The following is a 16,644-nucleotide window of genomic DNA, read 5'->3' on the forward strand; positions in this document are numbered from 1 at the left end:
AAACTTTAATATGCACCCGACTGAGCCAAATTGGAAATAATGATCCGCACATTCGATTTACTTATGATTGGAATGAAGTTTGTTTTAAGCGAGAATAGTATGTAAATACTATGAAATACTATGTAAATACTATGAAAAGCTACCAAACTGAACAGTTATTGTATTTTTTGTAAAATTAACAATACGCGTTAGTAGCCTCGTACAGTTGCTTTTCAATCTATAGAACCTTTCATAAACCAAATAAAGTAGCATTTATTTTGTTTCATTGCGAACGAAATTCATCCCAATTTATACTATACAACAAGGTTCTTATTAAAAATAAGATTTTTTTTGTGGTGGGCCTTACAGGTTAAAATGTTTACATCCCGAAGTTGTGAACCTTTTAAAAGTATTGGTGCGGCTTTGAATAACTATTGAGAAAACTGGAGACAATAAGCGACGAGCTTTAAAAATGTAAAGGTAGAAAAATATTACCCTTGCAATAAAATCGTGAAACACTTGTCCAGCCATAAACAAACAATAAAATTAATTCAAAAGATCCAGTCACAATCTCCCATCATTCACTTAACGCCTGTATTCTGTGTATTTCGTACCGTTAACCACCTCCAGGCGGAACTATAAAAAATATATTGCCGTTCTAATGCTATAGAATTCGCCGGCTGCACAATAATAAAAGTCTGAGACGCGATAAGACCGACATTCTTGTAAGACAAGCGAGTGGTAGCGAGTCGAATCATAAACAAACCAGTAGGCCTAGCACAGGAGGGGCGCGACAGTAGGTATCTCGCTCGCGAGATAGACTACACGTCTTTTTCTAACTGTATTAATTGAGACGGGTAGTCATCTCGCGGACGATGCTAGCCCGACAGAGTAATGGGAGCCTGATATCCATATGCCAATTCCAGTTGTAAAACGTTACACCAAACAGCAAAATATTGATACGCTTTCCCTTTGAGCGCCAAAGACGTATGACGGACATGACAGACATCACTTTGATATCGATATAAGTTCGAATTGGCCTCTGGGTCTCGGCCGTGTGATCGACTCAGCGCACTGAGCAGGCGATCGAAATAACAGTAGAGGGCGGGGGTGCGAGCGAAACGTCTATAAAAAATGAAATACGTCGTAAAATGTTGTACAAACTACACTTTATCTGCATGAAATAGATTTTATAGTCTACAGAGATTATTGACACGCATTCTTGAGTGGCAGTGAAAAGATTACATTTAACACCTGTCATTTTGTAGCTAGATTTATGCAGCTATGAATTCAAATATTTTTCATTAACTTTTTAACTGTGAACTGAATTTTAATGAAAACCACTACTACTCATGTCTCTAAGGCATTTATGTATTACTTATTACTCGTTGCCACATCAGGAGTCAAACGTTGCGTTGCTTGCGTTGCGTTAAAGTATTATCTAGGGATGTCACGCTGATCCAATTTGAGCAAACTATGTCAGCAGCCAATAGTCATAAACGTGTCCAATTCTCGCAACCCTAGCTTCGTCTACGTCATTTATTTCATCATTTTACACTCACAGAAAAAAACAGCCAGGAGTGTCCTAAGATTAGTAAAGGATTCCGTATCCGTTTGAAACTTATTAAAAAAAAGACCCGTTAATATTATAATATATATCGCGATATAAATTCATCGGAAACGTCGGATTTAAGTTAGAGTCTGTGCGGAAAGAGAAGAATCGTGAAATATATGAGATCCAATACATTGCTACTACTCTTCTCTTTCCGCACAGACTCTAATAATAATGAATTTATATCGTTATAGACCCGTTAATATTATCATTAATTAATTGTACAAAACGTTTGAAACGAGGTCGATATCTTGTTGATATAAGATATTGAGAAAGGAAACTTATTTTATGGAGGAAGAGGGAGGCCTTTGTCCAGCAAATGAACGCTAGGCTTGAAAATTAGTACGAATACGTGAGTTCAGCGTTTTATTTTTCTATACTAAATGTTAATTATATATACGTATTATGGGGTCATTTCTCATAGCATACTCTTTATTTTATTCAAAGGCCTTAAAGTGGTCTTCCATTCCATTTTATTTTGAATCCTCATTTTGACTAATTAAAATTGCATTTGTCTTTGCAAGTTATGCCGTCTGGGCGGCTAGAAGATGTTTTTTTTTAAAGAAAATATGAATGTAATATTTACAGAAAATATGAATGTAGGGTACGGTACCATAATATAATATGAACCAAGTAAATAAAGCAAACGCAACGTTTTAGAATAAAATGTGTGAGACATCGAACATAAGCAAACTAAAGTAAAAATTTCTAGCTTAGCTACAAAACCCTAAAAAACAATTGAAACCGTATATCTCATTACTTATTTAATCACACATTGTCCCTCATAACACAAGTTTATTCCACGCAAGACTAATGCACACCCGAAATGTCAGGGATGTCCGGACTAAAAAATGGGCTCTCACCTTGTAGCATCGAATGATTTCCCTGAGGGCGTGATGCGATATCTGTACCTAGCACATCTTGAGTCGAGCTTGGTGTATTATGGAGTATTTTTGTAGTGTTAATTTGTTTTAATATGACATAAATTGATATGAGGAAAGTCTTAAAAGCAAAATTACATTAATAAATGGGATTAACGATTATTTGTCAGGGACCGTTACCATTATGACTAAACATCTAAATATCACGCAGCATTCGAAACATTTATTTGATATTCTAGAATGGTTAAATACCACTCGTTGGGTACCAATCATAATAAATTTTTATTCAGCCCCACGTTGGGTGCCAAACCAAGATACATTGTAATTCAGCCCCACGTTCGGTGCCAAACCACGCTACATTGTCATTCAGCCCCACGTTGGGTGCCAAACCACGATACGTTGTAATTCAGCCCCACGTTGGGTGCCAACCATAATACATTGTAATTCAGCCCCACGTTGGGTGCCAAACCACGCTACGTTGTAATTTAGCCCCACGTTGGGTGCCAACCATAATACATTGTAATTCAGCCCCACGTTGGGTGCCAAACCACGCTACGTTGTAATTTAGCCCCACGTTGGGTGCCAACCATAATACATTGTAATTCAGCCCCACGGTTGGGTGCCAAACCACGCTACATTGTCATTCAGCCCCACGTTGGGTTCCAAACCACGCTACGTTGTAATTCAGCCCCACGTTGGGTGCCAACCATAATACATTGTAATTCAGCCCCACGTTGGGTGCCAAACCACGCTACATTGTAATTCAACCCCAAGTTGGGGCCAACCATAATACATTGTATTTCAGCCCCACGTTGGGTGCCAAACCACGATACATTGTAATTCAGCCCCACGTTGGGTGCCAAACCACGATACATTGTAATTCAACCCCTCGTTGGGTGCCAACCGTTTCGAAATAAAATGACGCCCTACCTACGTAATGTTTGCTTCCTACGTCATTCCTACATCACATTTGTTCATTTTCCTCTTTATACCAAATACTAAAGCAACAAGACCAATCTTGTGAGTTTGTTTTTCCTAATTAAGCAAGAAATTAGTATTCAAACTAAAAATTCAACAAACTTTCATTTGATATTCGATGAATTCCGAGGGCGAATTACTTTCGAGTATATCTTGACGGCGCCTGTGACTTGCCAAGCGGGAATAGCTCTTAATTACCGCGATTTTAAGAGCTCTAGTTGCGGGTTTTTGCAGGCCCTTGACGGGGACGAGAGCGGCATGCTAGAGTTTTGGGGTATAGAACAAGTTATAAGAAATCTAATTAGGGTCACTAGTAACTGGGGTCAGATGGGATAGCTATAGACCATTTTGTGACCATGTTCTAATGTAGCTAGTTGAAAAATTGGCCCTAAGACTGTCATACTCAAATGAGAGCCTAAAGACGATTTTGCCTTGTAGCACCGGACCCCAAAATGAATTTGCTTAAAGGTGACGTTCGGATGGCAAAGTTATGAACCTATAGGCGGACCACCAAAAGCCCGGCGGGCTGTTATGTTATGTACCGCTGCCGCTGTCGTATTCAAAGATTGTAAATAATACACTGCTGTCAACTTGAAATAAATGCCTTTACCTGGATACGAGCCCGGGACCATTGGCTTCACAGGCAGGGTCACTACCCACTAGGCAAGACCGGTCGTCAAATTTTAGTGTTTTTGTTGTTATGTCAATTTGCTGTTTTATGTGCCAAATAAGGTATTTGCTCTTTATTGAATTGACGAAACAAATTATACATACAAATTGCAATAATTTAGTTGTCTTGTTATGTTAATAAGTAACTGAGATTTAAAAACAAAAATAAATCTAAAATATATTATTTCAAATTGCAGCATGAGAGCTACTTCGAATGTATGGCGACGGCTAACATGTAGGTAACCCATAACTTTTAAACTATGAAATGGAAAAAACGATTCTCTTGTAACTTAGACCACAGCGTAAGGTGAAAATAGAAAGTTTCTCGGAGATGCCGGGAGGAAATTTAAAGCTTTCATTTATGTTAGTTTATTTTTCAAGTGTCGGATCATTTGCATGGGTTCGTTTCATGCTGTGTCTATTTTATTGCGATTTTATAAAATGTTTGCCTTTCCGAGTTCCCGACGACTCTTTGAGGAGAAATATGGTGGAGATATATTATTATGTATCTGCTGCGGAGCCTACAAAATAAGGATCTTACTAGGTATACATGATGTAGAGGTCCCTTTATTTCACATAAAGTTGTAAGTCATTCCGCGGTATTCGGATAACAAGATCCGTTCTAGAGAAGAGAACGATACGATGTATTAGATACCAACTAGTTTAGATTTCATCTAGATATCTTTTGCAGCTCAATTCGGGCAACCAATATCACTTTTAAGTTAAATTATCGTTTTAAGATCGTTTCAAAATCGTTTTGAGATCTAAAAATACATAACGAGACGTTTTAGATGTTGTGAAAACCGTTCAAGAGTATCTCCAGAATCGCGGAAATGTCAAATTTGACAGGTTATATATTAAAAATATCGTTATAGTATTTTGGTGATATCTAAAAGATATCTAGTAGTTGTCTATTTCAAAATCAGAATCGGGCCCATTATGTATTGTTTGTAATATTATCATTAGTCCTAAAACTGAAACTGTTAACTTTTCAGGATTTTCGTAAGGTCCTATAGGTCAAACATTTTTCTCCTTATTACAAAGGAGTAAGGTGCAACAGTGTAAACATTATATCTTTGACGTCGACTGTACCTGAAATCCCAACTACTTATACTTTCTAATTTCATCTTCGTTCCCTCAACACTAAACTATTTGTTTGTGTCATTCGGTCATGAATGAACTTTCCCGTTTGTCCCTATTTACAATTTTCCGCGCTGAGCGATGGGCACGCAAACTTTTCGCGTCAAGGCAAACGTAACAGCTTCCATTCATCATGGTGGGGGGAAGGGAAGGGGGAAATAGAAAAAGTTGTCTCGTTTACAATGGGGCTGGATTATTTGGTGAGGTCGTTAGCGATGTCGCGCGGGAGCGTCGTTGCGATCGCTTGCCGAGAAAGCGAGGTGTGCTAGGTGGGAACACTGCATAAAAACTGATATTGTGAGATATCCTTAATTGACCAGCGGATTTGACCGCTATGGTAAATATTATGTTATTAAATGTCTTTTTGTACAATAAAGAGTTTACTTCTACTACTACTGGTGGCCGCTTTCAGATGAAAGGAGTGCCTGGCGTCCGTTGGCTCGTTGGGTAGACGACATTCGGAAGATTGCGGGTCACTTCTGGAAGCAAACCCTTCTGGATGAGGTTGGCTCAGGACCGGGATAAGTGGCGTACTCGAAGAGAGGCCTATGCTCAGCAGAGGGCGATAAAAGGCTGATATGATGATGATTACTACTACTATTTAGATATACTTATACATATATTGAAAATTGCGAGTTCTAGCGGAATTGAATCGTTAATTAGGCTTTGCCGAAGCAACTCACCTTTAGTCCCTGAAAATACTCATTATCTTAGCGCCCTGCCGGTTGAATCCTGAAAAACCCCACTTTTTCAACCTTGAAGATGAAATGGTCCCTGCACCTATTCCAAAAATATCTGTCCTTCCAACCCAGAGGGGATGATAATGATGCAGGCATTCAAAACTAGCTAAAACTATACCGGATGACTAGATTCAAGAGCATTCTGCTCCTCGTGCGTAACCTTAATTTTTTTTATTTCCTTCCTTCCTGTCTTTCTTTTGTGGTGAGCGTTCCGACTGTACTAGCGACCTTCACCAAGTAGGATTTTGGCCGACAGGTATCAAGTTCCAGCGGTTACGCACTTACATACGCCGCCGGGTCCCTGACTGACACTTTTTCTTCGTATATGACATTCATTTCGGTTTATAATTTATACCTATTAGTGTTTCTACTTGAAATAACACAAATTAAAATATTAAAAAAATATATATTTTATTAGTTTGTAAAATAAAATCATTTGTTAATATGTGGCCGCTATGAGATCACCTGGCCAAGGGTTAAAGCGAAGGTTAGAAATAGACAGACGACGAGAAAGCAAAGGCATTGTTCTCAAGTTCCTAATCTCTGTTTAAACGAACTCTAAACAGATTACGCGTAATGAGCTGGTCATAGAGCCAAGTGATCGTGAAGGCAGCACCGCGATAAATCTACGACACAATGGCGACTTTCTTAACTTTTGCGCCCGCGAATAACGAGTTTTTAACTTTGTGGCAAAACGAAAAATGTCTCTATCTCCTTTACGCACCCATGCGGGGCACAGACGGGAGCGGGTAAGATATTTTTTTGTGTCTGTAGCACATTCATCAACTAAGGTTATATTTACAACTAAAACAAATTAAATTATTTTTTTATATAATTTTTGATTTGTGCATTTCTCCAGAATCTTCTTGCCTCGCACTGCTAAACTGTGGAATGAACTGTCGCCTGCGGTATTTCCGGAGCGATACCACCTACACCTTCAAGAAAAGAGCGTTTCTTAAAGTTCAACAACGCACTTGTAACCCCTCTGGTGTATTCTCTCTAAAATCTTAAAGTATATGAAGCAGAAGTTCGAAGTATGAAGCAGTTCGAATCCCGGTTATGGCTTATTTACTTGTGTGATGAGCACAGATATTTTTTTCTGAGTCATGGATGTTTTCTATGTTTTTAAGTATTTGCATTATTATATACTCGTATGCACAACACAAGCCTTCTTGAGCTGGTTGTGGGACTTTTTGTGTAAGAATGTCCCTACAAAATTTATATATTTATTTATAAGCCGGTAACGCAACCAACAGCTCTGGTATAGCGTGTGTTCATGGGTGACGGTAACTGCCTACCATCAGGATATGCGTTTGCTCGTTTGCCTCCTATATCATACTAAATAAATAAATAAAAGTATCCCAGTGATATTGCTAAATACTTTTGCAAACATAAACTTGGAGATAGTTATCATCATCATCATAATTTAAGAGCATGGCTCTTGTCGGTGGAGTATCGCCAGTTTTCGCGGTCCTCAGCCAGGTTCTTTAGGTCCCTGTAACACACGAAATTAATGTTCTTTTGTTTTTAGTTGTTGTTGTAGTTAGGTTATTAAATTTCATACGCTGAAGGCGCTTAAGCTTTTGTTTTAAACCAACGCTCAGGGGATCCCGTGGAAATTACAGAAGGAAAAACGGCCCTACTTTCAATAAAACTGTCGTCTTTATTTAACAGGGGCAAAAGTTATCTCGGCCATTGTTTGGCAACTCCGCGAAAATATACCTACAAGAAAAAAAGCAGTTCGTTAACTTGGCTCGTTGTTTACAGCGAACCATTGATTCTGTGAGTCACTTAACTAGCCGAGGTTTTTAGTGTTGTTTTTGTCAATTTTGATTGTTAAGAGGACAGGGGATGACCGCATCTCCATACAAACTTACCTATAGCTCTCATTTTCCTCTTTAACTGCTAATTGATATGATTCCAATGTCAGTTAAATGTCAGTGCACGTTGGAATTGGCTTGTTAGTTGCATGTTGAATTAAAAGTACAGTCAGCGATAAAACAGTTATATTGTATTTTTTTTTACAAAATACTGGTTTTCTTAAGCATATTGTAAAAATATACACTAATAGCTACCAACTACCACTAACTTCGTCCTCCAATGGGTTAAAACAAAGTTCCGAAGCTTTTAGTATCTAAAATGTGTTCAAATATTCAACGGAATCCAACGTAAAACACTTCCAAGGCCCAAACAGAAATTAAGGAGGTGAGAAGTCGGAAAAGTTTTTATTGTTACGGCCCGAATTTATCCCCGGTCGAGCAGCTGCTTAAAATTTCACTTCTCAGTACTTCGCTCATTAATACCGCGTTTGTAAACTATGCGGCGGTCACATTGTAAAGATATTGTTAGGAGGAAAATGACCGCTTCTTCATATAAACGTAGTCCCCATTCTCCTCAGACATCAGACATTAGGTATGAAATATGTTTTCACACAATTTGATGTATTTTTAGCTTAACCCTTAAAACGTTTATGTCCCTTTTTTAGTACAGGTACTAAATGCGGCCCCAAGTTTAAACACTATATGCGGGCTAGAAAAGGAAGTACGTTGAAGAAAGTGCAAGAATTGTACTTTTTTTTCTAGCTTGTGGCAATATCAGGCAACATTCGGTTTATGCGCAAGCGGCAATTGAAATATGAAATTTGCTGAATTTGCGACGGAGTGTGTTCCTGACGTCATAGAATATAAAGTAACAAGCTAAAGTGCTTTATTTGTGTTGATATTATTACTAGGTGAGTTAAACATTGTTATTACATATAAAGTTCATTATATCATAGATTAATTATAAGTCAAAAATTGTGAAATAAATCTTGTCCCATTTTTGTGACATTGTCGATAGTACTGGTAACCAAGTACCATGCATGCACGTCCTAAAAAACGGACCGTGCCGTCTTGTGCGCAGACACGATTGTGACAGAAAACGGACATTGCCATACATAGGTTATATACTTTTTTCATTTATTGTCATTTTATAGGCTGGCGTTGCGTTGGGATTGTGTGATACATAAGTATGTGGATACATTTTATTGTATTTTAGTTTCAGGTGGTTCCACCATCTGACTCAGAGGAGTGAGATAATAAAAAAACGACGATGACGAAATTTTACTACTAGAGACAACTTGTACGTACCTTGCCCCAATCCGACTCTCTTTCAGCCAAGTCACTTTCTCCGGAGATATCAGATATGATGGACAAATATAGATCGGTTCATTTACGAAGACGCGTACTATTATTCTTATTGCCATGCTATTAAAGTTTAATGCACCACAACGTGAATCTGTACTTATAGATGGTTGAAGTCAAAGGTCCTTGTGTGAAAAACGTTGTTAATAATATAATGTCTCGACCTGAACACGACCTGTCCCCTAGTACTCCATCTACAAAACTTAATTCCATGTCAGCAAACTCATAATTCGCTTCAGTATCCAAATTATTGGCACGTCTTGAAATGTGCTACGGTTAAAACCTATTTCAAGTCGACGAAGAAGATGTTACAATTCCTGAGGCCTGTAAAATGGAATCCCTTCAAAATTCAGGACAGTAAATGCCTAAATTTGAATCGAGTTATATGTGGGGAAGACGTAGTAAAGGATGGGAAGGAGACGAAAGTATTTGTACTTGGGTACAGGAACATATTGTCAAGGACCGCCAACCAAAGTCTGCAGTCTGGGAGAATGACATGCATAAGCCTCTGATTCTTGCCAAGGAGGAGCGATATAATCCCAGAATGTTTCGAGATGCCATTGAGACTGAAAAACATCTAAACTTTAACAGGAACGACAGCTTTTCTCTACCACCAGCTTAGGTTCCAGATAGTTCGTGTGATAAGGAAACAAGCAAGACATAGAACTGTGAGATCATAGTGTTAAATGGTGTGGTCATTTTAGTATAGCAATGTCACTTAAAATAATTGTAATGTGTAACTAGCTTTATGAGCCTGTTTTGCATGTATAAGTAGCCTTGAAATTTATAGTTTTGGTTTAATATTTCGGTATGTGGGTCATTCTATACATTAACACTGGAAGTAAATATAGTATTATTATGTTTCACATAAGTTTTTTCTATTTTATATTGTAATTAAATGTTTTTTCAAAACATTTACTAGTGTGTTATTTAAATAATTTACAATTTTCTTGCCCTATAATATTTTATTTATTTTAATTTTCTGAAACTGTATGACAGCGTTGTCCGTTTTTTAGGACAGCCTTGGGAGCACTCAATCTATAAGGTTCATGGCAATGTCCGTTTTAACGGACGTCCTAAAAACCCTACTATCAGAATTTTTTAATTTTTTTTTCGTAAATTATAGTACTTTTTAACTCATTACTATACCTAAAAACATTCCATGAGATAGGTGGATACATTATTTCATGTCTTGCCGTGTTAAGGGTTAATCCACGCCCCTTCGTTTGCCTATTTTCTATTTTTTTTTTTATTGTTTGAGTCAGAAGAGAAAAACGAATTACATACAACATTTATGAATGATTTTAACTCTTGTTATATATACCTAGTTAAACAATCGAGAAAGTATCAAACGGCAAATAGCTGTGGTTACTTTAGATCAAATTGTGTAAAAAAATATAACATAAAATAGAATAGGGACTACATTTGCATGAAAAGGCGTTATAGCGCGGTCGTCCGTCTCTAAAAAACCGAAAAAAAAAACAAGTTTATATTATGTCAGATCATGAAATTCCTAGGCATGTCGTGAATCGTGAAAATAATAAAATTGTTTCGTTCCCTGAATCGACGGAGGCTTCTATTTCTGGTCAATTTCTGAACCAACTTTCGTTAGGTTGCTATATACCTATCCTACATATGAAAAATATTTCTATAATGTTAATATCCATAGAGGAAAATGGAGACTACGTTTGTATGGAGAAGTAGGTCGTCCACTATCCTGTTAATGTCTCGGTTATACTTATATACAGCTATGTGGCGGCCTTACTGTTTAGTTGTTAAGGTTGCCGGGCGATTTCTAAGGCGGAATAACGGCTTTGCTCTTGAGGTTTTCCTATTGTCGGGCTTAATACGCTTGTTTTCTGTACCTAGATAAATTAAAATGTATAGTTAATCTGTAACAGGAGCAAAAAAATTTAATGTAACAAATGTTTACCCGGTATACGAATATGTACTATTTTTTATTGAAACGGTGATAAATATAAAAGTTACATTAATCTTATAGATTTTCAATACAATATTATGAACTCTATTAGAAGTATTGGAACAAAGTAAAATAATTTCAGTAAATATTTTAATTTGTTCTAATACTTCTAATACCTAGTATGCCAATTGAATGAAGTACTTATTGAATGGCACAGGCAAAACTGCCGCGATAGCAGAGGACGCAGTTCGAGTCTAGCCTGTGGCACTGGAGGCCTTGGTCACTTTTTCTTAGTACCTATATGACATTTATTTCAGTTTATAATATTATGAACCTTGAATAAAACAAAATTGTGCTACTTTATTGCTATAGCATGGTATAATAATATACTCCGCCTGGTACTCTCTTCCGAGATTCGCGAATGACCTAACTGTCACTTGCCTACGTCATCATGCTCTTTACAGGTTCTCAAACTTTAAAATGTGGGAGAATTTTAACCAACGGTGAAAATTATTTTAACGGCATTAATTTTAAGTTATTCATGTAGAAACATAGTAAAATAAAACAAATCTATACTGCACTTTTCACTCCTACTCTTACAGTTCCGAATAGAGCAGCCAGCCATTTTTGTAACAAAACATTAATTACCAAGCTTACGACGTGAAAACACTGCGACTGCTGACACTGAGCGAGAAGGAAATAACAATTAACACGCGTTCGACAAGGATGACGGTCAGGGACAAAATGGCGGATTGTCAAATGTGACAGCGCTATCCTGTGTTGCCAGTAGTGTAAACAGAATTACCCGAACGTCTGAAATTTCTTTCGTGAATCGGAAGATATTGCTAACGAATAATTAAAAATGACGTGTTATTGTAAAATTTAAGATAAAATACATATAAATGAAAGTTATTAAATTATAAAGAAATAAATTAACTTATTAACCATAGATTTAATGTACCCATGTAACATGTTATGTTAAAATAAAGTGGCAATGTTATTGTGACGTAGACAAGTGACACTCTGGGAAGAGAAGACCATGTTTTATTAGACCATGTTGTTATAGCATAATTAGCGCTAACAAAATAAACTCAGAAAAAAACGGCAAGAGACGCACTTTATTCTCGCGAATAAAACAGCTAGGAACATATGCGAAGAACTGGCGCCCACATATAAATATGTAATACGACTCCGGTGGCTTATTCTGGCACAGAGGGAAACATCGAACGCGAAAGAGTTTCGTTACTTAATAATGCCTAAGAAAGAAAGATAAGAAAGTAAATAATTTTCACCACACCAGCTCGTACAGCTGCCGCTGCCGCACTTTTAAAACCGGATTTGCAAGTCACGCTTGCGCCCATGCGCGTATTACAAACTAATTACAATTAGTAAAAACCCTTTGAAAAATAATAATGTTAATAAAATAAAAATAAAAATACGGTCTCCTTAAATTTTTCTTTCCTTCGTTGTGAAGCGGAACATGTCGAGCAATCATCGACTTAAAATACGTGAGTGACTAGATTTAACGTCTCGTAACGTGTCTCACGGAAGTTTTGTTACTAAAATTAGCTCTCGATATTCGTTGAAAACTGATGACAACATTTTCATTTTAATCTGCAAAATGGCAAAGTAATTTAATACAAATTTTGAGTTGTTTCCTCATGGTAGAATTGACTCTTAAATGATGATGTTGAATGATAAATATTTAACAGAGTAAATTTGGATACAAGATTCAATACAGATATTTCCTGAGTCGGGGCACGACAACAATTCAAGGCTTACAAATCCTAATCAACCGCAGAAACTATCGGTGTCGGTCTGACGCGGTAACATGATTAATTTCAAAACTAGACTCCAAGTTTAACCGCACGACCGTGTCAGTGAATGATGGTACACTTGAAAAAGGTTATCACTAAGTTTCTAACTAAAATATCGGATTAACCGTTATTGTTTGTGCGTAGTCACAATGCTTTTCATTGCACAAAGATGTGTCAAATTCGAGTCCATTTTGTCGAATTTGGTATAGGTACCTACCATGAAACTGCGCACTTTTGATTTACAGTCTAAATTTTCATATGGTCAAATAACAGCTATGTCTGTACGTAGAACTCGTCTATCTGACTCGCATACCTCTATAAACTCTATTTCTTATAAACTCTAACCCGTTTTTAGGTTTCCGTACGCAAAAAATAAAAACGGGAACCTATTACTAAGACCCACTGTCCACTTGTCTATCTGTCTGTCACCAGGCTGTATCTCATGAACCGTGATAGCTAGACAGTTGAAATTTTCACAGATGATGTGTCTCTGTTGCCGCTATAACAACAAATACTAAAAAGTACGGAACCCCCGGTGGGCCAGTCAGATTCACACTTATTGTCCCGGTTTTTATTGGAAAGAAATGTACTTCCGACTCGATCTTATAGAAAAAAATGCAAAGATGGTTAAATTACAAAACGCTTGCTGAAAGCCTTTCTTCATCAGATTGTCTACAGTCAAACTATAAGACCTCACTATACACCCAGAATATACACCCCACATTCCCTCAGATATATTTTATGGAGAGTGCGCTACGCTCTTTTTGCAATAGCTTCCAGAAGGTGCGGGCCTACCCTACCCTTCATATTTACGATAAAATCGTGAGCAGAAATATAATATACGGGTGTGTTTTTTGTCGATAAGCGTCTGATACTCGATACTGGATCGGTAACGTGTTCCCACTTTGTTTATACATATGTTGAAATAATATGTAAATAAGAGCATAATTTATTGCGCCTCTTTCATTGCGTATGCGGGAATCGATTTTCTTGCACGCTCGCACCCACAGTAGAATGGCGATGCGAGCAGGGTACGTGTCGCCGCGGGGTTTTGAGCAAACGCTCGCGTGCTACTCGCCCGCGCTGACCGAAAATGAAGTAAACACGCCTTTTTGCGCCGCAAAAACGTTCAGATTAAGAAGCCAGACGTCAAATCTGTTTAAAGGAGGCGTATCCATTCACCACGCATACAAGGCGCTAGCTAGTTTTTACTACCGTTGCGCGAGTGTTAGTAAATGTGGAGAGGAACGAGCGGCGACACCGGTTCCGATACTAACTGTGCGCGATAGCCATTCTAACCTCTTTAACATGTTCTGTGGCGTGAGCTATCGTTAAAGGTACGACTTTAACGATAGCTCACGCCGATTGGTGCGAGCACAGAACATATTAAAGAGGCTCGCACCAATCGGCGTGAGCTATCGTTAAAATCGTACCTATTTATAAAAACAACACCAATACCATAAACATTTCTTACCTCAGAATTGACCTCATTGACGACTTACGATAAGTTTTCACATCGCCTATTCGGAAAAGGGGAATTTATCCCTGGTATGAGGAATTAAAATGGCTCTTTTCTTCCTTTTCTAGGAGGGATAATTGTGGCACGTTTCTATTCTAGGGCACGATTTTTTTGTACAATTTTATCAATCTCTCACTACGCTCAGGATTCTATGTACGCCCTCGCCGTAAATATGTAATTTTGCTCCCTTGTGACACAATCTACCATATTATTTTAATTTGCATCAAGTTACTTCTCCACACTTGTGAATTACAACTTTCTCATAAGTTTGTGAATACTATTAAAGTGATCCTTTACGAGCGGGTGTGGTGAAAATAAATAAACATCAAGCACGTCGTGGTTATTCTTCTCCCGTCCGCTTCATTTGATTCGATATCATCAAAAGTAATGTATATTTTTATTGCCCTCGTCCTGAGGAACATGTTTAAATAAATACAATTTCCCGGTCACGAATACGTCGTAAACTGTTCTCGGTAAATTGATTTTTAAAGTAGCTCTGTACCCCTAGTGTAAATTTCATTCGATAGCGTGACGTGACGTACCTACGCGTTAGCATTAAGTCAGGCGTAGCTCACTCCGCGTTTTGTCGCGCCGCTACAAGTACATGCGGCCAACACCAATTTTGGTGTCTAGCAAGCAGTACTAGTAGTTGCCGCGCACCGCTGCGGAACGGGCTTCTGCACGCATTTGCGCTTATATCTCTCGTAATAGTCGTAATCGACGCGTTTTGTTAGGGAGTGAACCTTCTGTACCTAGTACTATTATTTATTCTATGGTTAAGTGTCGTTTTGTATGGGATTTTGAGTATCCAAATCGCTGTTCAAAATCCCATAAAAAGTAGACATAACGCAAACGCGAACGCTCGTAACGCTATCGAATGAAATTCGTTAGGGGTTCTGTGCTGTAAATAAGACTAGTTTGTTGGATGTGATTACTGATTACTGTATAAACTAGGTGATTAGAGTCGGACCAAGTTAACTCTGCATGGCATTTTGCAATGACAAAGTGTGATGATGTCATCATTAAGAGAAAAGGAGTCGCGTGACCGTTTCTCGATACAAACGTAGTTTTTTTCTCCGTTTTTCTCTCTGGATATTACGAGTAACATTAGGTATAGAAAATTTAGTCATTTGTAACTTCTTTAGTTGGCTTAGAGCAGTATTTTTCAATGTTTTCCATTACGTGACCTCCTTAGTACTCGTAGGTATGCACAAAACTTTTACACGATATTACCAAACGGAGTAGCCATTAACCGGTTCCCCTCTGTCAAAAATAGGCGGCCAATGGTCATAATGCAATGTATGGACTGAAGTTTATCTGACATGCAGACTATTTTACGTTACGTATGCATTTTACGTTCCCCTCCCCTGCAAAAATCGGCAGACAGTTTTGTACAGAAATTTACAGACACGGCGTCTCCGCATAGTTATATCCTCCAAGATATTAGTTGCGTATCAAATTAAATAAAATAGAAAACGTTATCTCATTAAAAATGGAAAATGGAAGTGTTAAACGCTGTTATTTGACCAATTAGCTCCGTCCGTCTATTAAGGTGACGGTAGAGGTGGGTAAATTTTCAGATTCTGTCAATTTACCCCATTTCACACACAAGCGCACTTCACGCACACTACCTCACTTTACTGGGACAGGTCACTGACCCATCAAGTTTTTTTTTAAGATAGCGTTTTGAGTTTAGTGGCCTCCTTTTAGGAAAAGCGTTCCATTGAAAGAAGAAAGAGAAACAATTCATTTAATCTTGCTTTCCTTGTCTGTTCATGTCACACGTGACGTATTTAAATTCTAATAATTCATTTGGTTGTTGACAATTTTCTACATTATGGCTTTGTCGAGATACGCGTTTTCTAAAGTTAAACCGAATAAAACCAGATGTCATTAAGTCAGATGTAAAATTTTATTTACTACTCTATACGACTTTTCATAAGGCTCAAAATCAATTAAATGAGAATTTAAATAAATAAAGTTCCGGCAGGGTGCAAAATTTAATTAAGGCGGACAAAATAAAATTTGAATATATATGGAAACAGTGTTGGCTAATGTACCCCTAATATCTTTACCGATTTACTTTTATGTGGTATATTCGCCTTTTGTTTCACTATTAAATTAATACAATTAAAATAAAAAATATTATACCGGTATTCCACCGGTATTATTTCAGTGCTGAAGCGATTATCTTCGATCGTAGCCT

This window comes from Cydia amplana, chromosome 8 (assembly GCF_948474715.1).
Source record: "Cydia amplana chromosome 8, ilCydAmpl1.1, whole genome shotgun sequence".
Taxonomy (NCBI): domain Eukaryota; kingdom Metazoa; phylum Arthropoda; class Insecta; order Lepidoptera; family Tortricidae; genus Cydia; species Cydia amplana.